This window comes from Sycon ciliatum, chromosome 7 (assembly GCF_964019385.1).
Source record: "Sycon ciliatum chromosome 7, ocSycCili1.1, whole genome shotgun sequence".
Taxonomy (NCBI): Eukaryota; Metazoa; Porifera; class Calcarea; order Leucosolenida; family Sycettidae; genus Sycon; species Sycon ciliatum.
This window is the reverse complement of record NC_088649.1, coordinates 34,742,604-34,749,294: the sequence shown is the minus strand read 5'-3', so window position 1 is coordinate 34,749,294 and position 6,691 is coordinate 34,742,604.

Here is a 6,691-nt window from a genome sequence, read left to right as displayed (position 1 = left end):
GAAGATGGCGTACTGGGCTACGCATTTCCATAGGAGTGATGGGGAGGAGACTTCCCTCAAGCACATGCAAAGCATGCAGAATGATATTACCGAAATACAATCAGTTGTGGGGAACGATGACACCGAAAACACCTTGGTTTATGATGTGGAGAAACTGAAAGAGGTGAAAGCCGATGAGAGCAAAGTGGAAGATGTGGAAAACAGATCTACGCGCTACACAGATCAAGCCATAGCAGCTGATGAGCTGCACGTGAAAACAGATGGATCCGTGTCCATGGATGCTAACCTCAACATGAATCAGCACTCCATCTGTAATGTAACGTTTGACTATAGTAACTCTTCGTCATGTGCTGTCCCTGCTGGATGGGTGAGGAACGAAATCCAACAAGCATCATCGAGATTGCAAACTGGTATGGACACTGTGCGCAAGATGAAAGGACCTCGTGGTGATCGGGGATTGGGATGGCTTAGCGGAGGTGGCATGCCACTGAACTCTGTAGGGAGAAATGGTGACTTCTATCTCGATGCAACCACGCTCATCGTGTACAAGAAATTCAGCTCGAAATGGATGGCGTTTGGTCGGCTTCATGGATCAAGAGGTGAAGCTGGTCCACGTGGAGAACGTGGATTGATCGGTCCTGAAGGCGAGACTGGACCTAGAGGAGCTGATGGGCAAGGTGGTGAACGCGGTCAAAAAGGTGATCAAGGAATACCTGGTCCAGAAGGTCCCAGAGGTGAAGTTGGACCACGTGGAGAACGTGGATTGGTCGGGCCTGAAGGTGAGATTGGACCTAGAGGAGAAGATGGGCAAGACGGCCCACAAGGTGAACGTGGTGTGCAAGGTGATCAAGGAACCACAGGTCCCATGGGTCCCCAAGGAACCATCGGTCCAACCGGTCCTCCAGGAAACAGAGGTTCCGTGGGTCTCCAAGGAATCATCGGCCCCATAGGTCCTCAAGGAACCAGAGGTCCCATGGGTCCGCAATCAAATCAGAACCTATCCGATCCGTTTCATCTACTACCTCTCATTCGGAGAAACGCCTACCTCTACATATACTCTCATCCTAGCAGATTTGAATCCGTCAACAGGGTGAGCAGAAACAGATACAGAGGGGGAAATATCGTTGACATGAAGGACAAGAGAATCAACGTGAACAGCATCGACATGTTCCGAGACGATCACTTCTACCTCAACATTACACAACCCAGCCAAGTTTCCATTAGAGAACGATTCGTCAATCTGTTTCACGACAACATGTCTTTTGCAATGTTCCAAGTAATTCAAGTGGACACACCTGACCCTAGAAACATGTCATTGAAGGCATTCGATATCGATACTGTCGGAAATTTCAGCTTGGATAGTTTGTACGTGTTGTTCACTGCCACCCACATAAGTGGCAACTACTTCACGCGTCCCGGCCATTCATCATTCAACATACCCGTTTCGTCTTTAGCGAACCAATTATCGGCGGCTTTGGATAAACCTGTGTCGAGCATGACGGATCTCTTGGGTACAAAGTGTGTCATAAGTTACGCTCGGAATTCAGAAGGCCTATTCACTCTATACGTAAACTCCATTTTGATACATTCCAACTTAGACACTGTCCCAGTTTCCAGGACCAATGGAATCGAAGATTGCAATTATAGCATTGGTGGTACTCAATTCTTCAACGGCACTTCATCAAAGTTGTTCTGTCATTTGCACTTTGCAGAGAGTTTATCTTCTCATACAATCCAGCGCATCCACACAGAACTCATGGCACACTACGATATATGAAAGTGCTACTTTGATTGTACATAATATATAGCACACATGCTACACTACATTCTTGAGATGAAAATGAAAAATAAAACCTATCTATAGTGAGTGTCATCACAACACCAGAATGTCTGTGATATTGACAGTGGCGAACAACACGTCGGGCGTGAGCAGGGGATTGCACAAACCGAACTTTACTCTAAATGTGAAGGAGCTCGATACGCGTGATAAAGTCCTGCATGTTGAATCGGCTCAGTTTGAAGTACACTTTGAGAACATAGACGAGGCAACGAACAAACTCTATGTGGTACATGGTGTAGAAGAAGAAGAAGAAGAGGATAGACTTTCCATCAAGACTGGAACATACAGCGATGTAGACGATTTGGCGTCTATTATCAATGCCACTCTGAAACGAGCAGGACACGGAGACATTGTGTTTTCCTACTCTCGTCACACCAGCCGCATAAGTGTCTCGGTACCCAGGAATAAACGGTGCTTGTTGAAGAAGGACTCACCCGCATTGGTGCTGGGTGTGGGCACTATTCTCAAGCCATACACGATCGAGGGATCTCACACGTTCCCGTTCGCTGTGGATCTGACGAAAGGTAGAAGACTTGTCCTGCTCTACACCGACCTCATTGGACCTGCTGTGGAGTACGAAGACAATACTGATTCGAGGGTGCTGAAGACTTTTCTTATTCAAACCCTCAACGGTTTGAATAACTACGTGTTCGGGAAAGAAGACAAACGACTGCTGCTTCCACACGAAAACGTGACTAGCATTTCGTTCTGGTTGAAATTCAACACCGGTGAACACATTACTTCCGGATATCCCGTCTACCTTGATCTTCGGATCACCAACACGACTTAGATGGATCTTCCAGATGTTCGTGTCCGTCACGTGCGTGACATGGTGGAGGATATAGCAAAACGAAAGAAATTGGAGAGCGAAAAGGTGCGTTGCCGGGAGAAGTACGTGATTTACAACACTGCAATCTTGTCCTTTCTCATACTCATTCAAACCATTCTCAATATCCTTCAAGGGAGTGGTGTTGTATCTGGAGAACATCGCATTCGAATCATCGCCATCAGTAGCACGATCATCGGTGTGATCATGGCATGCATTGGTAAACACGTTCTCGACACCAAACGTCAGCTTGTCAAGTGTATTGAACAACTGCAGCAGATGGAGAGAGCTGAAGACTCGTTCATGTTGGAATTGGGCATTACTCTTGAAGATGGGAAGCTCACTAACGAGGAGCATCAACGATTGATATCGATGATGAACGACTTTCGCAAGACACTGGATATTGGATCTTTGAAAAAAATTCACCCCTATTATAATGTGACTCGCAAGAATGGCACAGGAGATATACTCACCACAAGCTCCGGAGTCCTTCACGGGACTCCTGACCAACACGAAGATCGTTCAGAAGAACATCCTCGACAGGACGGAGAAGAAACTCTCGTTGCTTGAGGGTAGACGCGGAGTACGACTCTTTTCCACAGCAGATCGATCACCACCATCCCTGAACAATGAACTAGACATCTCGTCGCCGAATTTCATTGCTCTGGGGGAGAGCTATTTCATCGTGAAAATGCGCTATAGTGTCAAAAACAATCTCAATAACCAGCCTGGAGACTACACGCGATGGGTGTGCACCACGTCACCAGCCTTTTCGTGGTTCAAGAACATTCGAGTGGAGATCAACGGAACAGAGGTCACGCAATCGAGTAAAGTTGCCGACATGCAAATGGTTCAGCATATCCTCAGTCTAATGGAAAGCAGCAGCGAACGCCTTCAGTACGTGGACTCGGATCTCTACGGTCTACAGAAACTGGATCCGCAAAGAGCATTGAGAGGTGTGGATTTAACGCCCTATCAACTTGGTGTGAAGCGTAAGCATGGCTATGCCTTCGAAACAAACGCTGCAAACGCTAATGCAGCACAAGCACCGGATTTCGCCGCTAATTTCACACCCAAGCGTGCACCCACCGTCGAGCTTGTCACCAACGAAGGCTTCTCCAACACGGTTCAGGAAAATGCACTTCGTGCAGCTGTTGGACGGTTTCAGTACAAGCTGAGACCCTTCCTACCGTTTTTCAATCAGGACGATGCTTGGTTACCCCCGGGTACACAGGTGAAGCTTCGCTTTGATCTGCCACAATCCGAGCTTTCCAGATACATCATGCTTAGCGATCAAGGCGGTGGTGCCAACAGTGCTCTGAGCGTCGGTGATATTGAGATCGATCTACTCCAATTGGACTTTGTGTACACTACCTATCGCATGGAACCCAATCTCACCGATCGTGTACGCCTTCCCAAACAACTCTATTTCCACACGTGGTGCCCTCGTCTCATACGAAAGAGCATTTCAGATGATGCTGGTACACTGGAACTGCTTCACAATGCGGACATTCCACGCAGGATGATCCTGTTCTTCACAGATTTGACTCATGGTACACAGCCAGCATTGGCTGGAGGCCAAGCATCGCATTCTTCGAACAGACTGGCCATGATTCATGCAAATCTCAGTCAACTTCGTGTCACTGTCAACGACCAGACGCTCTTTGACAACCCGCTCAAGTTCCAGTGGGATGTGAGTCGTAATACTGAAGGGCAATACTTCTACGATTACAACAAATCCTCCTACCTGCGTGGCTACAATCTGGTTCAAGACTTTTTCGGCAAGACGTATGGAACGCAAATCCCCATCACCGCTGCAGATTACTGCAATCACTACTTTATGGTGCCTATCAACTTGAATCTGGATCGGACCACAGACAATCCAAGATCGAGAGGAAATCTGTCCATCGACTATCAATTTAGCGACGTGACAAACGCCCCCGTGAGGAGACCTAGCGAAAATGGCGCCTCGATCAAAGTCAACCTTCTCTGCATGGACAAGTACTTGTACACCATGAGCAAAGATGAAGGTATCAAAGCCGAAGTTGTATGAATTAATTCCGACCTAGTAGTAAAAGGGCATCATGGAAGGTGGTGACCTGGAGACCAGACATCGTGTCTACGGTGGTGATTTGAAAACATCGAGTCGACAACACGGTGGATTCTTCTGGAAAAAGAGCTTCTGGAAAAACCTAATCGGTGCTGGACCGGATGAGATGGAAAAGCAGATGGCGGAACCCACGACAAAACAAGATGCAATGCAACGCGGTGGACTTGGACCCCTGGCTGCCATGGCAGGAATGACACTTCTTTCCATGCTTTTGGGGAGAGGAGAGTCCGGAGACATTGTGGAAGCGCAAATGAAAACAGCTTACAACCCTGCCATGCACCGAGGAGGTCTAGCCATTCCACCAGGATTAGCCGCCAAGGCCATACCACTCCTGACGAACCTGGCTGCTCCCTTGGCCATGGGTACCATGGCATCACTGGGTGACAACGTAATGGATAAAATATTCGGCAGAGGAGTAAGGAAGGGAAGCTCAGCAGGTGCCATGAAGCGCACTAAAAGTCGTCGTCGTCGGCATGCACCGAAGAAGATTCGTCAACGAGCATCTCGAAAAACCAAGAAACCAGCTCGTCAAGTTCGCTCCAAAGGCCGCAGGGCACGAGGAATAAAGAAACAAGGAAGGGCCTTGTTCAAAAAACTAGGACATCGTGCCCTCGACGAAGCTTCATCGTTCCTGTCTGCACCTCGTAGATCCCTAACCCGTCCTGAAACTCCATTTGCTCAAAAAATTCGACAGAACATTAACAGTGCAGGACCGTCTTCTATGAGTTCCGCTCACATCGGTCCATCCTACAACATCTGATCATGGACTTTATCTCGCTCCTTGGACAGGAAATCGGGAGGAAGAAAAAGACTAGTCCCGTAAGGAACGACGATGTTCCGACCACGGCCACTGCTCGACACGGGCTGCACATTCCTGGTCTTCAGTTCGAGTCTAAGGATTGGTTCACGGAAATCATTCCTGCTCTGAAATCCTGGGGTCAAAACGTATTGTTTCTGGGACAGAGCAACATGGGTAAATCCTACTTTCTCATCAAGCTCCTGAAACGTGTGCAACCTGAGCGTATAGTTGTCATCTCCAACACGCCGGCCGATCAGTATCGTCTCCCAAGCCTCAAATCCTTCAAGCATTACAGCACCATGCCCGAGTGTATCGAAGACATGGATCTCCAGCCTAACACCTATGTGATCATTGATGACATCAGAGTGATGGGTTTGAAGCACGGCAGCCAAAGAGAGTGTCTCTACAAGTTCTTCACCATGTACAGTCATCATCATAAGTTGAACGTGTTCTTTCTCTCTCAGAGCTTTGATAACATTAAGGACATGAAGATCAATGCAAACTTTATGTATCTATTTCGCTTCACTGATAAAAGCAATATCAAGCGTTATCTCAATACTCTGTTTGGTGGTCTGTGCACGAAGTCATCCATTATCTTTAGATTGTATGAGAAGTTATTGGCGGTGTGTCGCAGACCTATCCTAACCATTGATTGCTCTTCTAATCAGTACTACACGTATTGCGAAGACACTGCATTAAAGGTGACTTTTGAATAAAAACCTCGTTGATGTGCGTGTTTAGCCGAAAAGTTAGCCGAAAAGTTAGCCGAAAAGTTAGCCGAAAAGTTAGCCGAAAAGTTAGCCGAAAAGTTAGCCGAAACATTGAAAAAAATTCCAATAATGAATAAGAATGGAGCATCTTACGGTGAAATTCTCAAATGGGCTACCGAGCAGTATACAGAGGGTGGGGTCCAGAAAGGGATCCTTCTCGATACCCAAGCGTAAAAGGTTGCAAACCTTGCAGTTTATGTCGAAACATCCTCAACACATCCTCAAGAAGAGAGTAAATTCGTGGGAAGTTCTCGGTATACCACCACTCATGCGGCAAAAAGGAGGTAATAACTACAATACCTACTTGAAAAGCGTCAAGAAAGTTCTTTCCCAAGTGCCAGATCAC